This window comes from Pleurodeles waltl, chromosome 12, assembly GCF_031143425.1.
Source record: "Pleurodeles waltl isolate 20211129_DDA chromosome 12, aPleWal1.hap1.20221129, whole genome shotgun sequence".
NCBI lineage: Eukaryota > Metazoa > Chordata > Amphibia > Caudata > Salamandridae > Pleurodeles > Pleurodeles waltl.
Window position 1 is genome coordinate 1,183,852 of NC_090451.1, and position 26,710 is coordinate 1,210,561.

The 26,710-nt window shown below is 39.6% G+C and overlaps 8 non-coding genes across 8 annotated transcripts; all 8 read left to right on the forward strand.

The window, feature by feature from the left end:
* Positions 1-401: 401 nt before the first annotated feature.
* Positions 402-483, forward strand: TRNAL-AAG (transfer RNA leucine (anticodon AAG)). The gene has a single exon. It is a non-coding gene; the product is annotated as a tRNA-Leu (tRNA).
* Positions 484-5,723: 5,240 nt separating this feature from the next.
* On the forward strand, positions 5,724-5,805 carry TRNAL-AAG (transfer RNA leucine (anticodon AAG)). The gene has a single exon. It is a non-coding gene; the product is annotated as a tRNA-Leu (tRNA).
* A 4,654-nt stretch (positions 5,806-10,459) lies between these two features.
* TRNAS-GCU (transfer RNA serine (anticodon GCU)) lies at positions 10,460-10,541 on the forward strand. The gene has a single exon. It is a non-coding gene; the product is annotated as a tRNA-Ser (tRNA).
* A 5,240-nt stretch (positions 10,542-15,781) lies between these two features.
* TRNAS-GCU (transfer RNA serine (anticodon GCU)) lies at positions 15,782-15,863 on the forward strand. The gene has a single exon. It is a non-coding gene; the product is annotated as a tRNA-Ser (tRNA).
* A 505-nt stretch (positions 15,864-16,368) lies between these two features.
* TRNAA-GGC (transfer RNA alanine (anticodon GGC)) lies at positions 16,369-16,444 on the forward strand. The gene is given in 2 exon segments: positions 16,369-16,406; positions 16,410-16,444. It is a non-coding gene; the product is annotated as a tRNA-Ala (tRNA).
* A 4,652-nt stretch (positions 16,445-21,096) lies between these two features.
* Positions 21,097-21,178, forward strand: TRNAS-GCU (transfer RNA serine (anticodon GCU)). The gene has a single exon. It is a non-coding gene; the product is annotated as a tRNA-Ser (tRNA).
* Positions 21,179-21,683: 505 nt separating this feature from the next.
* Positions 21,684-21,765, forward strand: TRNAL-AAG (transfer RNA leucine (anticodon AAG)). The gene has a single exon. It is a non-coding gene; the product is annotated as a tRNA-Leu (tRNA).
* A 4,654-nt stretch (positions 21,766-26,419) lies between these two features.
* TRNAS-GCU (transfer RNA serine (anticodon GCU)) lies at positions 26,420-26,501 on the forward strand. Its single transcript has one exon. It is a non-coding gene; the product is annotated as a tRNA-Ser (tRNA).
* Positions 26,502-26,710: the final 209 nt, after the last annotated feature.

Below are 26,710 nucleotides of genomic sequence, written 5' to 3' on the forward strand. Positions count from 1 at the left end.
GGCTCAGTTTGGAAACACCGCTCAGTTGAGTACTGTGCTTAGGCATTACTGTAAACAGCGCCAGCCGGGTTCTGCTCATGAATCACAAAATCTTTCCTGAGGCGGAGGGTTAGTAAGTTGAGGGACGTAGATAGTTTGATTCCTTATCCTTAAAGAAAGAGAAGCAGCGCGTGCGGGACGCCAATGTAAGGGTTGTCTTCCTACGGACTCTCAGGACTGGCGCTCCCTGACACCTCCCATGGCCCGGGGCCAATCCTGACCTACTGAATGTATCAAGTGCCTGCTGCTGTTGGCGTTGACTTTCCTAGGATCACTTCACAGGCTATACACCCTTATTCTCCAACTCCCCTATACAACAGAACATCTCACTTCAGAAAGCTTACAGAAACAGGTTTGAACAGGGTAGTGTGGCCGAGCGGTCTAAGGCGCTGGATTAAGGCTCCAGTCTCTTTGGAGGCGTGGGTTCGAATCCCACCGCTGCCAGTACTTTTCAACTCACAAACGTATTTTGTCTCATCAGTGTCTCACTATCTGCCTTCTGCACCTACGATCCACATAGCGAGAGGTGAGACTATGTAAAGTGGTGACGTATATATATAAGGGAAGCCAGACAGTGGGACCGAGCTTTCTTATTTTAAAAAACCACAACCTAAGGTGACAAGAATTGTATCGGTAAACAAACCAGCTGTCTTGAAGTCTAACTATAGAGGCGACGAGAGGGGTCACTGTGATGCTGAAAGTTCAGTGAGTGTAAACAGTAGAACGCTGTGTGATACGTTTCCTTGCAGTGATGACAGCTTGCGTTTCTAAAGCAGAGAGCAAACATACAATGGGGAAGAAGAATAAATAAGGAAAGACATATATTATATGCAGACAGTTATTATACTTTGCTTTTCACCTGTAACTCGCTCAACTGTCGGTGAATGCTGCGTTACCCTGCATAGCCAGGTCACCACAGCGGGTGTCCACAGTGTTTGGCCAAGTTACTATAGTTGTGAGCTTGTAGATGTGAGGTAGCGTGGCTGAGCAGGCTAAACTGGCTAGATTTAGGCTCCAGTCTCTCTGGAGCCGTGGGCTTGAATCCCAACACTTTAAGTTTACTTGAACCAAATACTTTTGCAAAAAAGGTTCATGTAATAAATATTCATTAGGGTCGTGGTTGTGAGTATGACACTAATGGATAAAAGTGGGACTAACAATGCTACAATTCCTGAGACTACCACTGCACTAACAGCCTGGGAGAGGTGTGAGCTGGATACAAGATACTTGCATGAGGGAACTAACTCGAAAGGGGAACTATCCACTGATGTTTTCTATCGCTTGCTGAGTGAGTATGTTGACACAATGGATGCAAAAGATTGTTTTGTGTGTACACAGATTCCTGTTTCGGTACAAGAGGGGGTTACCTATCATAGACTGTCATTAACATATGGGATACGTTGTAGTCTGTTACTAACAAGATTCTATAACCAGGAAGAGATTCAATATTTTTACTCAAATCATGATCTTGTGTTTTCTAATGTGCCTATCATAGAGGATGTGAGTGGGGTAGCTAAGTACTATAGCATAAAGTTAGGTAAAGGATTCTTTCAGGCAACATTAACAATTAGTACATCTTATGCACACCACAATAATTTGACATGTTTGCTTACACCTGTAGAGAAAAGCTTTTTAGATCACACGGAAGAGAGAAGAAGGGCATTGAAGGGTAAACTAGAGAAAGGATTACAGCAACGGGCCTTTGCTAGTAGTGATTCTTATAGTGCAATTAGAGAACAAGGGAAGTTAGCTTTAGACGCACTACATGTAGGAAAGCTTTGCATATCCAAGACCAAATCATACTATGACAATGTGTTTGTGGGAATGAGTGAATGTAAGCGTGTGTTTTTGTTTCAGAGTAAATGGACGTTCATGTTAAATGGACAGGATCCAGCAATCCCCGGGATTTATTATGTATGTGGACTTAATGCTTATTACCGTCTTCCAAAGGGATAGTATGGGACATGTTATTTGGGGATAGTTTTCCCAAAGATATATCAACTTGACGATTTGAAAAGGTTACCAAAATTGTCTGAATTACATCGTACTAGACATAAGAAAGAGACTGCTGCTGGTGTAGTAGGAGACATATTTGGGACGATAATTTCTTCAGTGGGAGTTATTATGAACTCCATAAAGATTCAAAAGTTGTCTACTATTGAGGATAACATGCTGACAAACTTTTCAGGGGCTATACTCCTGATGGATACTGAACTTGCTGCGGAGGGGGCTATGACTCTTCAAAACAGGCTTGCTTTAGACATTCTTTTAGTGAAAAATGGCAGAGTTTGTAGATTGCTCAATGGGTGTAATTGTTGCGCTTACATACCAGATAATAGTAATGAGATTAGAAGTATGTTTACTAACTTGACTAGGGATAGTACGGACTTGAAGGATTTGAAAGAACCAGGTGTTTGGAAAAAGGTTGGGAAAGGATTTGCTTCAGTGGGAAATTGGATTAGTAACATTTGGCATGGGATATTGTCTAAAATAATACAGGGGATATTGATTGTTATAGATTGCTTATTTGGATCATGGGTGGCATGTAAAATTAGTAAAAGAATAAAATTGAAGATGGCGAAAAATAATAGGAGGAGGGAAGAAAAACAAAGGGAAAAATTATTCAGGGCAAGATCAAAGGGGAAACCAAGAAGGGAAGAGATTGATATGAGGGAATTTTAGTATGTAAAATTAGTAGGGAAGATTTGTGTGATGACAAGAGTCATCAGAGGAGGGATTGCTGGAGTGTGTCTTTTAAAATTAATATTAACATGAAAAGCTTACAATATATTGTGTAATGAAGCTGCATAAAAAATGTGTTAACGTAGAAATAATGCACACGTTTGAAATGTGCCCACGGGGAGTGGCTACCAATGTATACGAAGACTAATGAAAGTTATTAATGCTGAATTAATTATGTACTAATGTTTTTAATTTGTATTAACATATCAAAATTGGAGTTATGTATTAGGAGTTTGTTCATTAAGCAGTAGGCCTTAGTTTAGCGAAGGTCTATGCCTAGCTGCCTGGTCTCATATTAAACTGTCTTTTTCTAACGTGCAATGTGCTATTTTCCTGAAGGACATGAAACTGTACTTTCCCAGAAGCTAGAGATGTGTGTAACTGTAGTAAATTCTTTCTCATGGGACCCTACTTGCTCAAGGAGACATTCTTGCTGAATGCAACAGTGTAATTTGTAACAGGTGCAAGGCTGCCTGGAGTAGGAGAAAACAATGGAACTACTGACTGTAGCGTAAAATGTAACTTTTCTTACCTGACATTCCAACCGATGAAAACGTCAATAACATGGGCCAATCAACGACATGAGAACTGTGGTTTGTGTAAAACTCTGGTGAAGATTATTGGACAGAGATGGCGATGCACCAATGATTATCCATTGAGGAATTAGGAGTAAATTAGACAGTTTTGATTTAACCACATGACCCGAGGAGAAATCAGGCATTTATTGGACATTCCACTCCAAGCCATTCTTTGCCATTCTACTGAGCCATTTAGGCCATTTCGTTTGAGACTTTACCGTTTGTTCGCCCTGTTACTCTAAACCACCCTTTACTTATTCCTTACCTGATACTTACTTCTCCTTTATATGAGGGAAGTTCTTGTTCCTTAGCTATGCCATACTGATACTTTGCCCTGTCCTTTCTTTGCTGATGATGCAAACGACTGATGTCCCGAGGACGAAGACTGACGCTGTTTGCTGATCCGTTGGATGGGTAACTATCTGATGAAAATTGTAATTGTCTGTTTGCCTTTTCTTTCTAGGTACCAACTGCTCTTTGATAGAGGCCATAGTTAGATGTTTTCCAAATTTGTGTTTGCTAAATTGTTTTGAATGAAGCCCAACATGCTGATGCTAATACGAGGTTATTTAGGGTGTTCACTAAAATCTGACGCAAATAGACAAATGATTGAGTTCTTGCTTTGTTGAACCATGCACTACTGAGACTTTGCTAAGTTGCTTCTTAATAATTATGTGTTAATACTGAGTGAATATTCTCTATGCATTGATTAATTGCGTTTCTAATTGCAAATCTGAAGAGTTACTAATGAGATGAATTGCTGATGAGATTAACAGAAATGACTTTAGATCGTAACCAGTAGGGAAATAAATATCCTAACACTTAACTAAATTGGTGTGGTTATTCATGACTGAAAGATCATGGTGTGTTCACTTTATTGACTCTCATTAAAGGTTATTGATTAGCATGCTGATTAGTTATTGCGATTGTTGTTGAGATATTGATCTATTGATTTGTGATGCCAAAAGACATCTCGTACTGGGAAGTCCCCGAACCTGGTCTAAAAGGTTCATCGACCTAGGCATGTCTCCTTGTAAGTTTACTTATCAAGGCTCTGACGCGCCTTCACTAATAAAAAGTAATCTGATCGCTTGCTGCGGAGTCATCGTCAACAAAAACTACCAAAATATTACTTCAATGTATTGTAATTACGACTGCCTCAGTTTTATGCATTACGTGAGTAGTCGGACAGCAATTTATTTAGCGCAAAAATATTTCTTGTTGATGCACGTACGTTTTTAAACTGAAGTGTCATAGCTGTAGCGGCAATACTCCCAGTTTAGGTGGTTTTATAAACTAAGTTTTACTTTCTCCTACTTAAAACTTTTTGCAGAACAAGGCACATTAAATGGGATGGCAGTTTTCCTTAATTGTGTACTATTTGCTGCCTAATGTTGACATGTAAGCACACCACCAATAACTGACACCTAGAGACTCGAAAGCGCCATACCAGTACAATATTTGTATGATATTGCACTTTAAATCCACGTACAACTGAATTAAAGCAATCTTAGCTCATTTGAGGGTAGTGTGATAGTACATCACATATGGCTAGAACACGTTTGGAAAATGTAATTTTCATGATTACATTACATTTAACATATAAATTCAAGCTGAAGTAGGGATGGACAACAAGGTCGTATAGAGCAAAGCTGAAGACAACAAGTTACCATAACAATCTGTAAATATATCCTCTTTATTATGTTTAGACAACTGTCACCTAATAGAACACATTTTGGCTACCATATTTTGTACTCCTGAAACATGGTGTTTTGAAGACGAGGTGGCCGAGTGGTTAAGACGATTTACTGTTAAACCATTGTGCTCTGCATGCGTGGGTTCGAATCCCATCCTCGTCGGTTTATTGTTCCGTCTTTAGTTTTTAGTATGTGGTAGGGCTGGGTTAACCCTATTTTATGTGAAAGTTAAATGACATATCCCATGGTATTTCCGGCAGTACAACGGCTCAGTTTGGAAACACCGCTCAGTTGAGTACTGTGCTTAGGCATTACTGTAAACAGCGCCAGCCGGGTTCTGCTCATGAATCACAAAATCTTTCCTGAGGCGGAGGGTTGGTAAGTTGAGGGACGTAGATAGTTTGATTCCTTATCCTTAAAGAAAGAGAACCAGCGCATGCGGGACGCCAATGTAAGGGTTGTCTTCCTACGGACTCTCAGGACTGGCGCTCCCTGACACCTCCCATGGCCCGGGGCCAATCCTGACCTACTGAATGTATCACGTGCCTGCTGCTGTTGGCGTTGACTTTCCTAGGATCACTTCACAGGCTATACACCCTTATTCTCCAACTCCACTATACAACAGAACATCTCACTTCAGAAAGCTTACAGAAACAGGTTTGCACAGGGTAGTGTGGCCGAGCGGTCTAAGGTGCTGGATTAAGGCTCCAGTCTCTTTGGAGGCGTGGGTTCGAATCCCACCACTGCCAGTATTTTTCAACTCACAAACGTATTTTGTCTGCATCAGTGTCTCACTCTCTGCCTTCTGCACCTACGATCCACATAGCGAGAGGTGAGACTATGTAAAGTGGTGACATATATATATAAGGGTAGCCAGACAGTGGGACCGAGCCTTCATATTTTAAAAAACCACAACCTAAGGTGACAAGAATTGTATCGGTAAACAAACCAGCTGTCTTGAAGTCTAACTATAGAGGCAACGAGAGGGGTCACTGTGATGCTGAAAGTTCAGTGAGTGTAAACAGTAGAACGCTGTGTGATTCGTTTCCTTGCAGGGATGACAGCTCGCGTTTCTAAAGCAGAGAGCAAACATACAATGGGGAAGAAGAATAAATAAGGAAAGACATATATTATATGCAGACTGTTATTATACTTTGCTTTTCACCTGTAACTCGCTCAACTGTCGGTGAATGCTGCGTTACCCTGCATAGCCAGGTCACCACAGCGGGTGTCCACAGTGTTTGGCCAAGTTACTATAGTTGTGAGCTCGTAGATGTGAGGTAGCGTGGCTGAGCAGGCTAAACTGGCTACATTTAGGCTCCAGTCTCTCTGGAGCCGTGGGCTTGAATCCCAACACTTTAAGTTTACTTGAACCAAATACATTTGCAAAAAAGGTTTATGTAATAAATATTCATTAGGGTTGTGGTTGTGAGTATGACACTAATGGATAAAAGTGGGACTAACAATGCTACAATTCCTGAGACTACCACTGCACTAACAGGCTGGGAGAGGTTTGAGCTGGATACAAGATACTTGCATGAAGGAACTAACTCGAAAGGGGAACTATCCACTGATGTTTTCTATCGCTTGCTGAGTGAGTATGTTGACACAATGGATGCAAAAGATTGTTTTGTGTGTACACAGATTCCTGTTTCGGTACAAGAGGGGGTTACCTATCATAGAGTGTCATTAACATATGGGATACGTTGTAGTCTGTTACTAACAAGATTCTATAACCAGGAAGAGATTCAATATTTTTACTCAAATCATGATCTTGTGTTTTCTAATGTGCCTATCATAGAGGATGTGAGTGGGGTAGCTAAGTACTATAGCATAAAGTTAGTTAAAGGATTCTTTCAGGCGACATTAACAATTAGTACATCTTATGCACACCACAATAATTTGACATGTTTGCTTACACCTGTAGAGAAAATCTTTTTAGATCACACGGAAGAGAGAAGAAGGGCATTGAAGGGTAAACTAGAGAACGGATTACAGCAACGGGCCTTTGCTAGTAGTGACGGTTATAGTGCAATTAGAGAACAAGGGAAGTTAGCTTTAGACGCACTACATGTAGGAAAGCTTTGCATATCCAAGACCAAATCATACTATGACAATGTGTTTGTGGGAATGAGTGAAGGTAAGCGTGTGTTTTTGTTTCAGAGTAAATGGACGTTCATGTTAAATGGACAGGATCCAGCAATCCCCGGGATTTATTATATATGTGGACTTAATGCTTATTACCGTCTTCCAAAGGGATAGTATGGGACATGTTATTTGGGGATAGTTTTCCCAAAGATATATCAACTTGACGATTTGAAAAGGTTACCAAAATTGTCTGAATTACATCGTACTAGACATAAGAAAGAGACTGCTGCTGGTGTAGTAGGAGACATATTTGGGACGATAATTTCTTCAGTGGGAGTTATTATGAACTCCATAAAGATTCAAAAGTTGTCTACTATTGAGGATAACATGCTGACAAACTTTTCAGGGGCTATACTCCTTATGGATACTGAACTTGCTGCGGAGGGGGCTATGACTCTTCAAAACAGGCTTGCTTTAGACATTCTTTTAGTGAAAAATGGCAGAGTTTGTAGATTGCTCAATGGGTGTAATTGTTGCGCTTACGTACCAGATAATAGTAATGAGATTAGAAGTATGCTTACTAACTTGACTAGGGATAGTACGGACTTGAAGGATTTGAAAGAACCAGGTGTTTGGAAAAAGGTTGGGAAAGGATTTGCTTCAGTGGGAAATTGGATTAGTAACATTTGGCATGGGATATTGTCTAAAATAATACAGGGGATATTGATTGTTATAGATTGCTTATTTGGATCAAGGGTGGCATGTAAAATTAGTAAAAGAATAAAATTGAAGATGGCGAAAAATAATAGGAGGAGGGAAGAAAAACAAAGGGAAAAATTATTCAGGGCAAGATCAAAGGGGAAACCAAGAAGGGAAGAGATTGATATGAGGGAATTTTAGTATGTAAAATTAGTAGGGAAGATTTGTGTGATGACAAGAGTAATCAGAGGAGGGATTGCTGGAGTGTGTCTTTTAAAATTAATATTAACATGAAAAGCTTACAATATATTGTGTAATGAAGGTGCATAAAAAATGTGTTAACGTAGAAATAATGCACACGTTTGAAATGTGCCCACGGGGAGTGGCTACCAATGTATACGAAGACTAATGAAAGTTATTAATGCTGAATTAATTATGTACTAATGTTTTTAATTTGTATTAACATATCAAAATTGGAGTTATGTATTAGGAGTTTGTTCATTAAGCAGTAGGCCTTAGTTTATCGAAGGTCTGTGCCTAGCTGCCTGGTCTCATATTAAACTGTCTTTTTCTAACGTGCAATGTGCTATTTTCCTGAAGGACATGAAACTGTACTCTCCCAAAAGCTAGAGATGTGTGTAGCTGTAGTAAATTCTTTCTCATGGGACCCTACTTGCTCAAGGAGACATTCTTGCTGAAGGCAACAGTGTAATTTGTAACAGGTGCAAGGCTGCCTGGAGTAGGAGAAAACAATGGAACTACTGACTGTAGCGTAAAATGTAACTTTTCTTACCTGACATTCCAACCGATGAAAACGTCAATAACATGGGCCAATCAACGACATGAGAACTGTGGGTTGTGTAAAACTCTGGTGAAGATTATTGGACAGAGATGGCGATGCACCAATGATTATCCATTGAGGAATTAGGAGTAAATTAGACAGTTTTGATTTAACCACATGACCCTAGGAGAAATCAGGCATTTATTGGACATTCCACTCCAAGCCATTCTTTGCCATTCTACTGAGCCATTTAGGCCATTTCGTTTGAGACTTTGCCGTTTGTTCGCCCTGTTACTCTAAACCACCCTTTACTTATTCCTTACCTGATACTTACTTCTCCTCTATATGAGGGAAGTCCTTGTTCCTTAGCTATGCCATACTGATACTTTGCCCTGTCCTTTCTTTGCTGATGATGCAAACGACTGATGTCCCGAGGACGAAGACTGATGCTGTTTGCTGATCCTTTGGATGGGTAACTATCTGATGAAAATTGTAACTGTCTGTTTGCCTTTTCTTTCTAGGTACCAACTGCTCTTTGATAGAGGCCATAGTTAGATGTTTTCCAAATTTGTGTTTGCTAAATTGTTTTGCATGAAGCCCAACTTGCTGATGCTAATATGAGGTTATTTAAGGTGTTCACTAAAATCTGACGCAAATAGACAAATGATTGAGTTCTTGCTTTGTTAAACCATGCACTACTGAGACTTTGCTAAGTTGCTTCTTAATAATTATGTGTTAATACTGAGTGAATATTCTCTATGCATTGATTAATTGCGTTTCTAATTGCAAATCTGAAGAGTTACTAATGAGATGAATTGCTGATGAGATTAACAGAAATGACTTTAGATTGTAACCAGTAGGGAAATAAATATCCTAACACTTAACTAAATTGGTGTGGTTATTCATGACTGAAAGATCATGGGGTGTTCACTTTATTGACTCTCATTAAAGGTTATTGATTAGCATGCTGATTAGTTATTGCGATTGTTGTTGAGATATTGATCTATTGATTTGTGATGCCAAAAGACATCTCGTACTGGGAAGTCCCCGAACCTGGTCTAAAAGGTTCATCGACCTAGGCGTGTCTCCTTGTAAGTTTACTTATCAAGGCTCTGATGCGCCTTCACTAATAAAAAGTAATCTGATCGCTTGCTGCGGAGTCATCGTCAACAAAAACTACCAAAATATTACTTCAATGTATTGTAATTACGACTGCCTCAGTTTTATGCATTACGTGAGTAGTCGGACAGCAATTTATTTAGCGCAAAAATATTTCTTGTTGATGCACGTACGTTTTTTAACTGAAGTGTCATAGCTGTAGCGGCAATACTCCCAGTTTAGGTGGTTTTATAAACTAAGTTTTACTTTCTCCTACTTAAAACTTTTTGCAGAACAATGCACATTAAATGGGAAGGCAGTTTTCCTTGATTGTGTACTATTTGCTGCCTAATGTTGACATGTAAGCACACCACCAATAACTGACACCTAGAGACTCGAAAGCGCCATACCAGTACAATATTTGTATGATATTGCACTTTAAATCCACGTACAACTGAATTAAAGCAATCTTAGCTCATTTGAGGGTAGTGTGATAGTACATCACATACGGATAGAACACGTTTGGAAAATGTAATTTTCATGATTACATTACATTTAACATATAAATTCAAGCTGAAGTAGGGATGGACAACAAGGTCGTATAGAGCAAAGCTGAAGACAACAAGTTACCATAACAATCTATAAATATATCCTCTTTATTATGTTTAGACAACTATCACCTAATAGAACACATTTTGGCTACCATATTTTGTACTCCTGAAACATGGTGTTTTGAAGACGAGGTGGCCGAGTGGTTAAGACGATGGACTGCTAATCCATTGTGCTCTGCATGCGTGGGTTCGAATCCCATCCTCGTCGGTTTATTGTTCCGTCTTTAGTTTTTAGTATGTGGTAGGGCTGGGTTAACCCTATTTTATGTGAAAGTTAAATGACGTATCCCATGGTATTTCCGGCAGTACAACGGCTCAGTTTGGAAACACCGCTCAGTTGAGTACTGTGCTTAGGCATTACTGTAAACAGCGCCAGCCAGGTTCTGCTCATGAATCACAAAATCTTTCCTGAGGCGGAGGGTTGGTAAGTTGAGGGACGTAGATAATTTGATTCCTTATCCTTAAAGAAAGAGAAGCAGCGCATGCGGGACGCCAATGTAAGGGTTGTCTTCCTACGGATTCTCAGGACTGGCGCTCCCTGACACCTCCCATGGCCCGGGGCCAATCCTGACCTACTGAATGTATCACGTGCCTGCTGCTGTTGGCGTTGACTTTCCTAGGATCACTTCACAGGCTATACACCCTTATTCTCCAACTCCCCTACACAACAGAACATCTCACTTCAGAAAGCTTACAGAAACAGGTTTGCACAGGGTATTGTGGCTGAGCAGTCTAAGGTGCTGGATTAAGGCTCCAGTCGCTTTGGAGGCGTGGGTTCGAATCCCACTGCTGCCATTATTTTTCAACTCACAAACGTATTTTGTCTGCATCAGTGTCTCACTCTCTGCCTTCTGCACCTACGATCCACATAGCGAGAGGTGAGACTATGTAAAGTGGTGACATATATATATAAGAGTAGCCAGACAGTGGGACCGAGCCTTCATATTTTAAAAAACCACAACCTAAGGTGACAAGAATTGTATCGGTAAACAAACCAGCTGTCTCGAAGTCTAACTATAGAGGCGACAAGAGGGGTCACTGTGATGCTGAAAGTTCAGAGAGTGTAAACAGTAGAACGCTGTGTGATACGTTTCCTTGCAGTGATGACAGCTCGCGTTTCTAAAGCAGAGAGCAAACATACAATGGGGAAGAAGAATAAATAAGGAAAGACATATATTAAATGCAGACTGTTATTATACTTTGCTTTTCACCTGTAACTCGCTCAACTGTCGGTGAATGCTGCGTTACCCTGCATAGCCAGGTCACCACAGCGGGTGTCCACAGTGTTTGGCCAAGTTACTATAGTTGTGATCTTGTAGATGTGAGGTAGCATGGCTGAGCAGGCTAAACTGTCTAGATTTAGGCTCCAGTCTCTCTGGAGCCGTGGGCTTGAATCCCAACACTTTAAGTTTACTTGAACCAAATACTTTTGCAAAAAAGGTTTATGTAATAAATATTCATTAGGGTTGTGGTTGTGAGTATGACACTAATGGATAAAAGTGGGACTAACAATGCTACAATTCCTGAGACTACCACTGCATTAACAGGCTGGGAGAGGTTTGAGCTGGACACAAGATACTTGCATGAGGGAACTAACTCGAAAGGGGAACTATCCACTGATGTTTTCTATCGCTTGCTGAGTGAGTATGTTGACACAATGGATGCAAAAGATTGTTTTGTGTGTACACAGATTCCTGTTTCGGTACAAGAGGGGGTTACCTATCATAGCCTGTCATTAACATATGGGATACGTTGTAGTCTGTTACTAACAAGATTCTATAACCAGGAAGAGATTCAATATTTTTACTCAAATCATGATCTTGTGTTTTCTAAGTTGCCTATCATAGAGGATGTGAGTGGGGTAGCTAAGTACTATAGCATAAAGTTAGTTAAAGGATTCTTTCAGGCGACATTAACAATTAGTACATCTTATGCACACCACAATAATTTGACATGTTTGCTTACACCTGTAGAGAAAATCTTTTTAGATCACACGGAAGAGAGAAGAAGGGCATTGAAGGGTAAACTAGAGAAAGGATTACAGTAACGGGCCTTTGCTAGTAGTGACGGTTATAGTGGAATTAGAGAACAAGGGAAGTTAGCTTTAGACGGACTACATGTAGGAAAGCTTTGCATATCCAAGACCAAATCATACTATGACAATGTGTTTGTGGGAATGAGTGAATGTAAGCGTGTGTTTTTGTTTCAGAGTAAATGGACGTTCATGTTAAATGGACAGGATCCAGCAATCCCCGGGATTTATTATATATGTGGACTTAATGCTTATTACCGTATTCCAAAGGGATAGTATGGGACATGTTATTTGGGGATAGTTTTCCCAAAGATATATCAACTTGACGATTTGAAAAGGTTACCAAAATTGTCTGAATTACATCGTACTAGACATAAGAAAGAGACTGCTGCTGGTGTAGTAGGAGACATATTTGGGACGATAATTTCTTCAGTGGGAGTTATTATGAACTCCATAAAGATTCGAAAGTTGTCTACTATTGAGGATAACATGCTGACAAACTTTTCAGGGGCTATACTCCTGATGGATACTGAACTTGCTGCGGAGGGGGCTATGACTCTTCAAAACAGGCTTGCTTTAGACATTCATTTAGTGAAAAATGGCAGAGTTTGTAGATTGCTCAATGGGTGTAATTGTGGCGCTTACATACCAGATAATAGTAATGAGATTAGAAGTATGCTTACTAACTTGACGAGGGATAGTACGGACTTGAAGGATTTGAAAGAACCAGGTGTTTGGAAAAAGGTTGGGAAAGGATTTGCTTCAGTGGGAAATTGGATTAGTAACATTTGGCATGGGATATTGTCTAAAATAATACAGGGGATATTGATTGTTATAGATTGCTTATTTGGATCATGGGTGGCATGTAAAATTAGTAAAAGAATAAAATTGAAGATGGCGAAAAATAATAGGAGGAGGGAAGAAAAACAAAGGGAAAAATTATTCAGGGCAAGATCAAAGGGGAAACCAAGAAGGGAAGAGATTGATATGAGGGAATTTTAGTATGTAAAATTAGTAGGGAAGATTTGTGTGATGACAAGAGTAATCAGAGGAGGGATTGCTGGAGTGTGTCTTTTAAAATTAATATTAACATGAAAAGCTTACAATATATTGTGTAATGAAGCTGCATAAAAAATGTGTTAACGTAGAAATAATGCACACGTTTGAAATGTGCCCACGGTGAGTGGCTTCCAATGTATACGAAGACTAAGGAAAGTTATTAATGCTGAATTAATTATGTACTAATGTTTTTAATTTGTATTAACATATCAAAATTGGAGTTATGTATTAGGAGTTTGTTCATTAAGCAGTAGGCCTTAGTTTATCGAAGGTCTGTGCCTAGCTGCCTGGTCTCATATTAAACTGTCTTTTTCTAACGTGCAATGTGCTATTTTCCTGAAGGACATGAAACTGTACTTTCCCAAAAGCTAGAGATGTGTGTAGCTGTAGTAAATTCTTTCTCATGGGACCCTACTTGCTCAAGGAGACATTCTTGCTGAATGCAACAGTTTAATTTGTAACAGGTGCAAGGCTGCCTGGAGTAGGAGAAAACAATGGAACTACTGACTGTATTGTAAAATGTAACTTTTCTTACCTGACATTCCAACCGATGAAAACGTCAATAACATGGGCCAATCAACGACATGAGAACTGTGGTTTGTGTAAAACTCTGGTGAAGATTATTGGACAGAGATGGCGATGCACCAATGATTATCCATTGAGGAATTAGGAGTAAATTAGACAGTTTTGATTTAACCACATGACCCGAGGAGAAATCAGGCATTTATTGGACATTCCACTCCAAGCCATTCTTTGCCATTCTACTGAGCCATTTAGGCCATTTCGTTTGAGACTTTGCCGTTTGTTCGCCCTGTTACTCTAAACCACCCTGCACTTATTCCTTACCTGATACTTACTTCTCCTCTATATGAGGGAAGTTCTTGTTCCTTAGCTATGCCATACTGATACTTTGCCCTGTCCTTTCTTTGCTGATGATGCAAACGACTGATGTCCCGAGGAGGAAGAATGACGATGTTTGCTGATCCGTTGGATGGGTAACTATCTGATGAAAATTGTAATTGTCTGTTTGCCTTTTCTTTCTAGGTACCAACGCTCTTTGATAGAGGCCATAGTTAGATGTTTTCCAAATTTGTGTTTGCTAAATTGTTTTGCATGAAGCCCAACATGCTGATGCTAATACAAGGGTATTTAAGGTGTTCTCTAAAATCTGACGCAAATAGACAAATGACTGAGTTCTTGCTTTGTTGAACCATGCACTACTGAGACTTTGCTAAGTTGCTTCTTAATAATTATGTGTTAATACTGAGTGAATATTCTCTATGCATTGATTAATTGCGTTTCTAATTGCAAATCTGAAGAGTTACTAATGAAATGAATTGCTGATGAGATTAACAGAAATGACTTTAGATTGTAACCAGTAGGGAAATAAATATCCTAACACTTAACTAAATTGGTGTGGTTATTCATGACTGAAAGATCATGGTGTGTTCACTTTATTGACTCTCATTAAAGGTTATTGATTAGCATGCTGATTAGTTATTGCGATTGTTGTTGAGATATTGATCTATTGATTTGTGATGCCAAAAGACATCTCGTACTGGGAAGTCCCCGAACCTGGTCTAAAAGGTTCATCGACCTAGGCGTGCCTCCTTGTAAGTTTACTTATCAAGGCTCTGACGCGCCTTCACTAATAAAAAGTAATCTGATCGCTTGCTGCGGAGTCATCGTCAACAAAAACTACCAAAATATTACTTCAATGTATTGTAATTACGACTGCCTCAGTTTTATGCATTACGTGAATAGTCGGACAGCAATTTATTTAGCGCAAAAATATTTCTTGTTGATGCACGTACGTTTTTAAACTGAAGTGTCATAGCTGTAGCGGCAATACTCCCAGTTTAGGTGGTTTTATAAACTAAGTTTTACTTTCTCCTACTTAAAACTTTTTGCAGAACAATGCACATTAAATGGGAAGGCAGTTTTCCTTAATTGTGTACTATTTGCTGCCTAATGTTGACATGTAAGCACACCACCAATAACTGACACCTAGAGACTCGAAAGCGCCATACCAGTACAATATTTGTATGATATTGCACTTTAAATCCACGTACAACTGAATTAAAGCAATCTTAGCTCATTTGAGGGTAGTGTGATAGTACATCACATATGGATAGAACACGTTTGGAAAGTGTAATTTTCATGATTACATTACATTTAACATATAAATTCAAGCTGAAGTAGGGATGGACAACAAGGCCGTATAGAGCAAAACTGAAGACAACAAGTTACCATAACAATCTGTAAATATATACTCTTTATTATGTTTAGACAACTATCACCTAATAGAACACATTTTGGCTATCATATTTTGTACTCCTGAAACATGGTGTTTTGAAGACGAGGTGGCCGAGTGGTTAAGGCGATGGACTGCTAATCCATTGTGCTCTGCACGCGTGGGTTCGAATCCCATCCTCGTTGGTTTATTGTTCAGTCTTTAGTTTTTAGTATGTGGTAGGGCTGGGTTAACCCTATTTTATGTGAAAGTTAAATGACATATCCCATGGTATTTCCGGCCGTACAACGGCTCAGTTTGGAAACACCGCTCAGTTGAGTACTGTGCTTAGGCATTACTGTAAACAGCGCCAGCCGGGTTCTGCTCATGAATCACAAAATCTTTCCTGAGGCGGAGGGTTAGTAAGTTGAGGGACGTAGATAGTTTGATTCCTTATCCTTAAAGAAAGAGAAGCAGCGCGTGCGGGACGCCAATGTAAGGGTGGTCTTCCTACGGACTCTCAGGACTGGCGCTCCCTGACACCTCCCATGGCCCGGGGCCAATCCTGACCTACTGAATGTATCACGTGCCTGCTGCTGTTGGCGTTGACTTTCCTAGGATCACTTCACAGGCTATACACCCTTATTCTCCAACGCCCCTATACAACAGAACATCTCACTTCAGAAAGCTTACAGAAACAGGTTTGCACAGGGTAGTGTGGCCGAGCGGTCTAAGGCGCTGGATTGGCGTCTCTTTGGAGGCGTGGGTTCGAATCCCACCGCTGCCAGTATTTTTCAACTCACAAACGTATTTTGTCTGCATCAGTGTCTCACTCTCTGCCTTCTGCACCTACGATCCACATAGCGAGAGGTGAGACTATGTAAAGTGGTGACGTATATATATAAGGGTAGCTAGACAGTGGGACCGAGCCTTCTTACTTTAAAAAACCACAACCTAAGGTGACAAGAATTGTATCGGTAAACAAACCAGCTGTGTTGAAGTCTAACTATAGAGGCGACGAGAGGGGTCACTGTGATGCTGAAAGTTCAGTGAGTGTAAACAGTAGAACGCTGTGTGATACGTTTCCTTGCAGTGATGACAGCTCGCGTTTCTAAAGCAGAGAGCAAACATACAATGGGGAAGAAGAATAAATAAGGAAAGACATATATTATATGAAGACAGTTATTATACTTTGCTTTTCACCTGTAACTCGCTCAACTGTCGGTGAATACTGCGTTACCCCGCATAGCCAGGTCACCACAGCGGGTGTCCACAGTGTTTGGCCAAGTTACTATAGTTGTGAGCTTGTAGATGTGAGGTAGCGTGGCAGAGCAGGTTAAACTGGCTACATTTAGGCTCCAGTCTCTCTGGAGCCGTGGGCTTGAATCCCAACACTTTAAGTTTACTTGAACCAAATACTTTTGCAAAAAAGGTTCATGTAATAAATATTCATTAGGGTCGTGGTTGTGAGTATGACACTAATGGATAAAAGTGGACTAACAATGCTACAATTCCTGAGACTACCACTGCACTAACAGCCTGGGAGAGGTTTGAGCTGGATACAAGATACTTGCATGAGGGAACTAACTCGAAAGGGGAACTATCCACTGATGTTTTCTATCGCTTGCTGAGTCAGTATGTTGACACAATGGATGCAAAAGTTTGTTTTTTGTGTACACAGATTCCTGTTTCGGTACAACAGGGGGTTACCTATCATAGACTGTCATTAACATATGGGATACGTTGTAGTCTGTTACTAACAAGATTCTATAACCAGGAAGAGATTCAATATTTTTACTCAAATCATGATCTTGTGTTTTCTAATGTGCCTATCATAGAGGATGTGAGTGGGGTAGCTAAGTACTATAGCATAAAGTTAGTTAAAGGATTCTTTCAGTCAACATTAACAATTAGTACATCTTATGCACACCACAATAATTTGACATGTTTGCTTACACCTGTAGAGAAAAGCTTTTTAGATCACACGGAAGAGAGAAGAAGGGCATTGAAGGGTAAACTAGAGAAAGGATTACAGCAACGGGCCTTTGCTAGTAGTGACGGTTATAGTGCAATTAGAGAACAAGGGAAGTTAGCTTTAGACGCACTACATGTAGGAACGCTTTGCATATCCAAGACCAAATTATACTATGACAATGTGTTTGTGGGAATGAGTGAATGTAAGCGTGTGTTTTTGTTTCAGAGTAAATGGACGTTCATGTTAAATGGACAGGATCCAGCAATCCCCGGGATTTATTATATATGTGGACTTAATGCTTATTACCGTCTTCCGAAGGGATAGTATGGGACATGTTATTTGGGGATAGTTTTCCCAAAGATATATCAACTTGACGATTTGAAAAGGTTACCAAAATTGTCTGAATTACATCGTACTAGACATAAGAAAGAGACTGCTGCTGGTGTAGTAGGAGACATATTTGGGACGATAATTTCTTCAGTGGGAGTTATTATGAACTCCATAAAGATTCAAAAGTTGTCTACTATTGAGGATAACATGCTGACAAACTTTTCAGGGGCTATACTCCTGATGGATACTGAACATGCTGCGGAGGGGGCTATGACTCTTCAAAACAGTCTTGCTTTAGACATTCTTTTAGTGAAAAATGGCAGAGTTTGTACATTGCTCAATGGGTGTAATTGTTGCGCTTACATACCAGATAATAGTAATGAGATTAGAAGTATGCTTACTAACTTGACTAGGGATAGTACGGACTTGAAGGATTTGAAAGAACCAGGTGTTTGGAAAAAGGTTGGGAAAGGATTTGCTTCAGTGGGAAATTGGATTAGTAACATTTGGCATGGGATATTGTCTAAAATAATACAGGGGATATTGATTGTTATAGATTGCTTATTTGGATCATGGGTGGCATGTAAAATTAGTAAAAGAATAAAATTGAAGATGGTGAAAAATAAAAGGAGGAGGGAAGAAAAACAATGGGAAAAATGATTCAGGGCAAGATCAAAGGGGAAACCAAGAAGGGAAGAGATTGATATGAGGGAATTTTAGTATGTAAAATTAGTAGGGAAGATTTGTGTGATGACAAGAGTCATCAGAGGAGGTATTGCTGGAGTGTGTCTTTTAAAATTAATATTAACATGAAAAGCTTACAATATATTGTGTAATGAAGCTGCATAAAAAATGTGTTAACGTAGAAATAATGCACACGTTTGAAATGTGCCCACGGGGAGTGGCTACCAATGTATACGAAGACTGATGAAAGTTATTAATGCTGAATTAATTATGTACTAATGTTTTTAATTTGTATTAACATATCAAAATTGGAGTTATGTATTAGGAGTTTGTTCATTAAGCAGTAGGCCTCAGTTTATCGAAGGTCTGTGCCTAGCTGCCTGGTCTCATATTAAACTGTCTTTTTCTAACGTGCAATGTGCTATTTTCCTGAAGGACATGAAACTGTACTTTCCCAAAAGCTAGAGATGTGTGTAGCTGTAGTAAATTCTTTCTCATGGGACCCTACTTGCTCAAGGAGACATTCTTGCTGAATGCAACAGTGTAATTTGTAACAGGTGCAAGGCTGCCTGGAGTAGGAGAAAACAATGGAACTACTGACTGTAGCGTAAAATGTAACTTTTCTTACCTGACATTCCAACCGATGAAAACGTCAATAACATGGGCCAATCAACGACATGAGAACTGTGGTTTGTGTAAAACTCTGGTGAAGATTATTGGACAGAGATGGTGATACACCAATGATTATCCATTGAGGAATTAGGAGTAAATTAGACAGTTTTGATTTAACCACATGACCCGAGGAGAAATCAGGCATTTATTGGACATTCCACTCCAAGCCATTCTTTGCCATTCTTCTGAGCCATTTAGGCCATTTCGTTTGAGACTTTGCCGTTTGTTCGCCCTGTTACTCTAAACCACCCTGCACTTATTCCTTACCTGATACTTACTTCTCCTCTATATGAGGGAAGTTCTTGTTCCTTAGCTATGCCATACTGATACTTTGCCCTGTCCTTTCTTTGCTGATGATGCAAACGACTGATGTCCAGAGGACGAAGAATGACGATGTTTGCTGATCCGTTGGATGGGTAACTATGTGATGAAAATTGTAATTGTCTGTTTGCCTTTTCTTTCTAGGTACCAACGCTCTTTGATAGAGGCCATAGTTAGATGTTTTCCAAATTTGTGTTTGCTAAATAGTTTTGCATGAAGCCCAACATGCTGATGCTAATACGAGGTTATTTAAGGTGTTCACTAAAATCTGACGCAAATACACAAATGACTGAGTTCTTGCTTTGTTGAACCATGCACTACTGAGACTTTGCTAAGTTGCTTCTTAATAATTATGTGTTAATACTGAGTGAATATTCTCTATGCATTGATTAATTGCGTTTCTAATTGCAAATCTGAAGAGTTACTGATGAGATGAATTGCTGATGAGATTAACAGAAATGACTTTAGATTGTAACCAGTAGGGAAATAAATATCCTAACACTTAACTAAATTGGTGTGGTTATTCATGACTGAAAGATCATGGTGTGTTCACTTTATTGACTCTCATTAAAGGTTATTGATTAGCATGCTGATTAGTTATTGCGATTGTTGTTGAGATATTGATCTATTGATTTGTGATGCCAAAAGACATCTCGTACTGGGAAGTCCCCGAACCTGGTCTAAAAGGTTCATCGACCTAGGCGTGTCTCCTTGTAAGTTTACTTATCAAGGCTCTGACGCGCCTTCACTAATAAAAAGTAATCTGATCGCTTGCTGCGGAGTCATCGTCAACAAAAACGACCAAAATATTACTTCAATGTATTGTAATTACGACTGCCTCAGTTTTATGCATTACGTGGGTAGTAGGACAGCAATTTATTTAGCGCAAAAATATTTCTTGTTGATGCACGTACGTTTTTAAACTGAAGTGTCATAGCTGTAGCGGCAATACTCCCAGTTTAGGTGGTTTTATAAACTAAGTTTTACTTTCTCCTACTTAAAACTTTTTGCAGAACAATGCACATTAAATGGGAAGGCAGTTTTCCTTAATTGTGTACTATTTGCTGCCTAATGTTGACATGTAAGCACACCACCAATAACTGACACCTAGAGACTCGAAAGCGCCATACCAGTACAATATTTCTATGATATTGCACTTTCAATCCACGTACAACTGAATTAAAGCAATCTTAGCTCATTTGAGGGTAGTGTGATAGTACATCACATATGGATAGAACACGTTTGGAAAGTGTAATTTTCATGATTACATTACATTTAACATATAAATTCAAGCTGAAGTAGGGATGGACAACAAGGTCGTATAGAGCAAAGCTGAAGACAACAAGTTACCATAACAATCTGTAAATATATGCTCTTTATTATGTTGAGACAACTATCACCTAATAGAACACATTTTGGCTACCATATTTTGTACTCCTGAAACATCGTGCTTTGAAGACGAGGTGGCCGAGTGGTTAAGGCGATGGACTGCTAATCCATTGTGCTCTGCACCCGTGGGTTTGAATCCCATCCTCGTCGGTTTATTGTTCCATCTTTAGTTTTTAGTATGTGGTAGGGCTGGGTTAACCCTATTTTATGTGAAAGTTAAATGACATATCCCATGGTATTTCCGGCAGTACAACGGCTCAGTTTGGAAACACCGCTCAGTTGTGTACTGTGCTTAGGCATTACTGTAAACAGCGCCAGCCGGGTTCTGCTCATGAATCACAAAATCTTTCCTGAGGCGGAGGGTTGGTAAGTTGAGGGACGTAGATAGTTTGATTCCTTATCCTTAAAGAAAGAGAAGCAGCGCGTGCGGGACGACAATGTAAGGGTTGTCTTCCTATGGACTCTCAGGACTGGCGCTCCCTGACACCTCCCATGGCCCGGGGCCAATCCTGACCTACTGAATGTATCACGTGCCTGCTGCTGTTGGCGTTGACTTTCCTAGGATCACTTCACAGGCTATACACCCTTATTCTCCAACTCCCCTATACAACAGAACATCTCACTTCAGAAAGCTTACAGAAACAGGTTTGCACAGGGTAGTGTGGCTGAGCGGTCTAAGGCGCTGGATTAAGGCTCCAGTCTCTTTGGAGGCGTGGGTTCGATACCCACTGCTGCCAGTATTTTTCAACTCACAAACGTATTTTGTCTGCATCAGTGTCTCACTCTCTGCCTTCTGCACCTACGATCCACATAGCGAGAGGTGAGACTATGTAAAGTGGTGACGTATATATATAAGGGTAGCCAGACAGTGGGACCGAGCCTTCTTATTTTAAAAAAACACAACCGAAGGTGACAAGAATTGTATCGGTAAACAAACCAGCTGTCTTGAAGTCTAACTATAGAGGCGACGAGAGGGGTCACTGTGATGCTGAAAGTTCAGTGAGTGTAAACAGTAGAACGCTGTGTGATACGTTTCCTTGCAGTGATGACAGCTCACGTTTCTAAAGCAGAGAGCAAACATACAATGAGGAAGAAGAATAAATAAGGAAAGACATATATTATATGCAGACAGTTATTATACTTTGCTTTTCACCTGTAACTCGCTCAACTGTCGGTGAATGCTGCGTTACCCTGCATAGCCAGGTCACCACAGCGGGTGTCCACAGTGTTTGGCCAAGTTACTATAGTTGTAAGCTGGTAGATGTGAGGTAGCGTGGCTGAGCAGGCTAAACTGGCTAGATTTAGGCTCCAGTCTCTCTGGAGCCGTGGGCTTGAATCCCAACTCTTTAAGTTTACTAGAACCAAATACTTTTGCAAAAAAGGTTCATGTAATAAATATTCATTAGGGTCGTGGTTGTGAGTATGACACTAATTGATAAAAGTGGGTCTAACAATGCTACAATTCCTGAGACTACCACTGCACTAACAGCCTGGGAGAGGTTTGAGCTGGATACAAGATACTTGCATGAGGGAACTAACTCGAAAGGGGAACTATCCACTGATGTTTTCTATCGCTTGCTGAGTGAGTATGTTGACACAATGGATGCAAAAGATTGTTTTGTGTGTACACAGATTCCTGTTTCGGTACAAGAGGGGGTTACCTATCATAGACTGTCATTAACATATGGGATACGTTGTAGTCTGTTACTAACAAGATTCTATAACCAGGAAGAGATTCAATATTTTTACTCAAATCATGATCTTGTGTTTTCTAATGTGCCTATCATAGAGGATGTGAGTGGGGTAGCTAAGTACTATAGCATAAAGTTAGTTAAAGGATTCTTTCAGGCGACATTAACAATTAGTACATCTTATGCACACCACAATAATTTGACATGCTTGCTTACACCTGTAGAGAAAAGCTTTTTAGATCACACGGAAGAGAGAAGAAGGGCAATGAAGGATAAACTAGAGAAAGGATTACAGCAACGGGCCTTTGCTAGTAGTGACGGTTATAGTGCAATTAGAGAACAAGGGAAGTTAGCTTTAGACGCACTACATGTAGGAAAGCTTTGCATATCCAAGACCAAATCATACTATGACAATGTGTTTGTGGGAATGAGTGAATGTAAGCGTGTGTTTTTGTTTCAGAGTAAATGGACGTTCATGTTAAATGGACAGGATCCAGCAATCCCCGGGATTTATTATATATGTGGACTTAATGCTTATTACCGTCTTCCAAAGGGATAGTATGGGACATGTTATTTGGGGATAGTTTTCCCAAAGATATATCAACTTGACGATTTGAAAAGGTTACCAAAATTGTCTGAATTACATCGTACTAGACATAAGAAAGAGACTGCTGCTGGTGTAGTAGGAGACATATTTGGGACGATAATTTCTTCAGTGGGAGTTATTATGAACTCCATAAAGATTCAAAAGTTGTCTACTATTGAGGATAACATGCTGACAAACTTTTCAGGGGCTATACTCCTGATGGATACTGAACTTGCTGCGGAGGGGGCTATGACTCTTCAAAACATGCTTGCTTTAGACATTCTTTTAGTGAAAAATGGCAGAGTTTGTAGATTGCTCAATGGGTGTAATGGTTGCGCTTACATACCAGATAACAGTAATGAGATTAGAAGTATGCTTACTAACTTGACTAGGGATAGTATGGACTTGAAGGATTTGAAAGAACCAGGTGTTTGGAAAAAGGTTGGGAAAGGATTTGCTTCAGTGGGAAACTGGATTAGTAACATTTGGCATGGGATATTGACTAAAATAATACAGGGGATATTGATTGTTATAGATTGCTTATTTGGATCATGGGTGGCATGTCAAATTAGTAAAATAATAAAATTTAAGATGGCGAAAAATAATAGGAGGAGGGAAGAAAAAGAAAGGGAAAAATTATTCAGGGCAAGATCAAAGAGGAAACCAAGAAGGGAAGAGATTGATATGAGGGAATTTTAGTATGTAAAATTAGTAGGGAAGATTTGTGTGATAGCAAGAGTCATCAGAGGAGGGATTGCTGGAGTGTGTCTTTTAAAATTAATATTAACATGAAAAGCTTACAATATATTGTGTAATTAAGCTGCATAAAAAATGTGTTAACGTAGAAATAATGCACACGTTTGAAATGTGCACACGGAGAGTGGCTACCAATGTATACGAAGACTAATGAAAGTTATTAATGCTGAATTAATTATGTACTAATGTTTTTAATTTGTATTAACATATCAAAATTGGAGTTATGTATTAGGAGTTTGTTCATTAAGCAGTAGGCCTTAGTTTAGCGAAGGTCTGTGCCTAGCTGCCTGGTCTCATAGTAAACTGTCTTTTTCTAACGTGCAATGTGCTATTTTCCTGAAGGACATGAAACTGTACTTTCCCAGAAGCTAGAGATGTGTGTAGCTGTATTAAATTCTTTCTCATGGTACCCTACTTGCTGAAGGAGACATTCTTGCTGAATGCAACAGTGTAATTTGTAACAGGTGCAAGGCTGCCTGGAGTAGGAGAAAACAATGGAACTACTGACTGTAGCGTAAAATGTAACTTTTCTTACCTGACATTCCAACCGATGAAAACGTCAATAACATGGGTCAATCAACGACATGAGAACTGTGGTTTGTGTAAAACTCTGGTGAAGATTATTGGACAGAGATGGCGATGCACCAATGATTATCCATTGAGGAATTAGGAGTAATTTAGATAGTTTTGATTTAACCACATGACCCGAGGAGAATTCAGGCATTTATTGGACATTCCACTCCAAGCCATTCTTTGCCATTCTACTGAGCCATTTAGGCCATTTCGTTTGAGACTTTGCCGTTTGTTCGCCCTGTTACTCTAAACCACCCTTTACTTATTCCTTATCTGATACTTACTTCTCCTCTATATGAGGGAAGTTCTTGTTCCTTAGCTATGCCATACTGATACTTTGCCCTGTCCTTTCTTTGCTGATGATGCAAACGACTGATGTCCCGAGGACGAAGACTGACGCTGTTTGCTGATCCGTTGGATGGGTAACTATCTGATGAAAATTGTAATTGTCTGTTTGCCTTTTCTTTCTAGGTACCAACTGCTCTTTGATAGAGGCCATAGTTAGATGTTTTCCAAATTTGTGTTTGCTAAATTGTGTTGCATGAAGCCCAACATGCTGATGCTAATACGAGGTTATTTAAGGTGTTCACTAAAATCTGACGCAAATAGACAAATGACTGAGTTCTTGCTTTGTTGAACCATGCACTACTGAGACTTTGCTAAGTTGCTTCTTAAAAATTATGTGTTAATACTGAGTGAATATTCTCTATGCATTGATTAATTGCGTTTCTAATTGCAAATCTGAAGAGTTACTAATGAGATGAATTGCTGATGAGATTAACAGAAATGACTTTAGATTGTAACCAGTAGGGAAATAAATATCCTAACACTTAACTAAATTGGTGTGGTTATTCATGACTGAAAGATCATGGTGTGTTCACTTTATTGACTCTCATTAAAGGTTATTGATTAGCATGCTGATTAGTTATTGCGATTGTTGTTGAGATATTGATCTATTGATTTGTGATGTCAAAAGACATCTCGTACTGGGAAGTCCCCGAACCTGGTCTAAAAGGTTCATCGACCTAGGCGTGTCTCCTTGTAAGTTTACTTATCAAGGCTCTGACGCGCCTTCACTAATAAAAAGTAATCTGATCGCTTGCTGCGGAGTCATCGTCAACAAAAACTACCAAAATATTACTTCAATGTATTGTAATTACGACTGCCTCAGTTTTATGCATTACGTGAGTAGTCGGACAGCAATTTATTTAGCGCAAAAATATTTCTTGTTGGTGCACGTACGTTTTTAAACTGAAGTGTCATAGCTGTAGCGGCAATACTCCCAGTTTAGGTGGTTTTATAAACTAAGTTTTACTTTCTCCTACTTAAAACTTTTTGCAGAACAATGCACATTAAATGGGAAGGCAGTTTTCCTTAATTGTGTACTATTTGCTGCCTAATGTTGACATGTAAGCACACCACCAATAACTGACACCTAGAGACTCGAAAGCGCCATACCAGTACAATATTTGTATGATATTGCACTTTAAATCCACGTACAACTGAATTAAAGCAATCTTAGCTCATTTGAGGGTAGTGTGATAGTACATCACATATGGATAGAACACGTTTGGAAAGTGTAATTTTCATGATTACATTACATTTAACATATAAATTCAAGCTGAAGTAGGGATGGACAACAAGGTCGTATAGAGCAAAGCTGAAGACAACAAGTTACCATAACAATCTGTAAATATATGCTCTTTATAATGTTTAGACAACTATCACCTAATAGAACACATTTTGGCTACCATATTTTGTACTCCTGAAATATGGTGTTTCGAAGACGAGGTGGCAGAGTGGTTAAGGCGATAGACTGCTAATCCTTTGTGCTCTGCACGCGTGGGTTCGAATCCCATCCTCGTCGGTTTATTGTTCCGTCATTAGTTTTTAGTATGTGGTAGGGCTGGGTTAACCCTATTTTATGTGAAAGTTAAATGACATATCCCATGGTATTTCCGGCAGTACAACGGCTCAGTTTGGAAACACCGCTCAGTTGAGTACTGTGCTTAGGCATTACTGTAAACAGCGCCAGCCGGGTTCTGCTCATGAATCACAAAATCTTTCCTGAGGTGG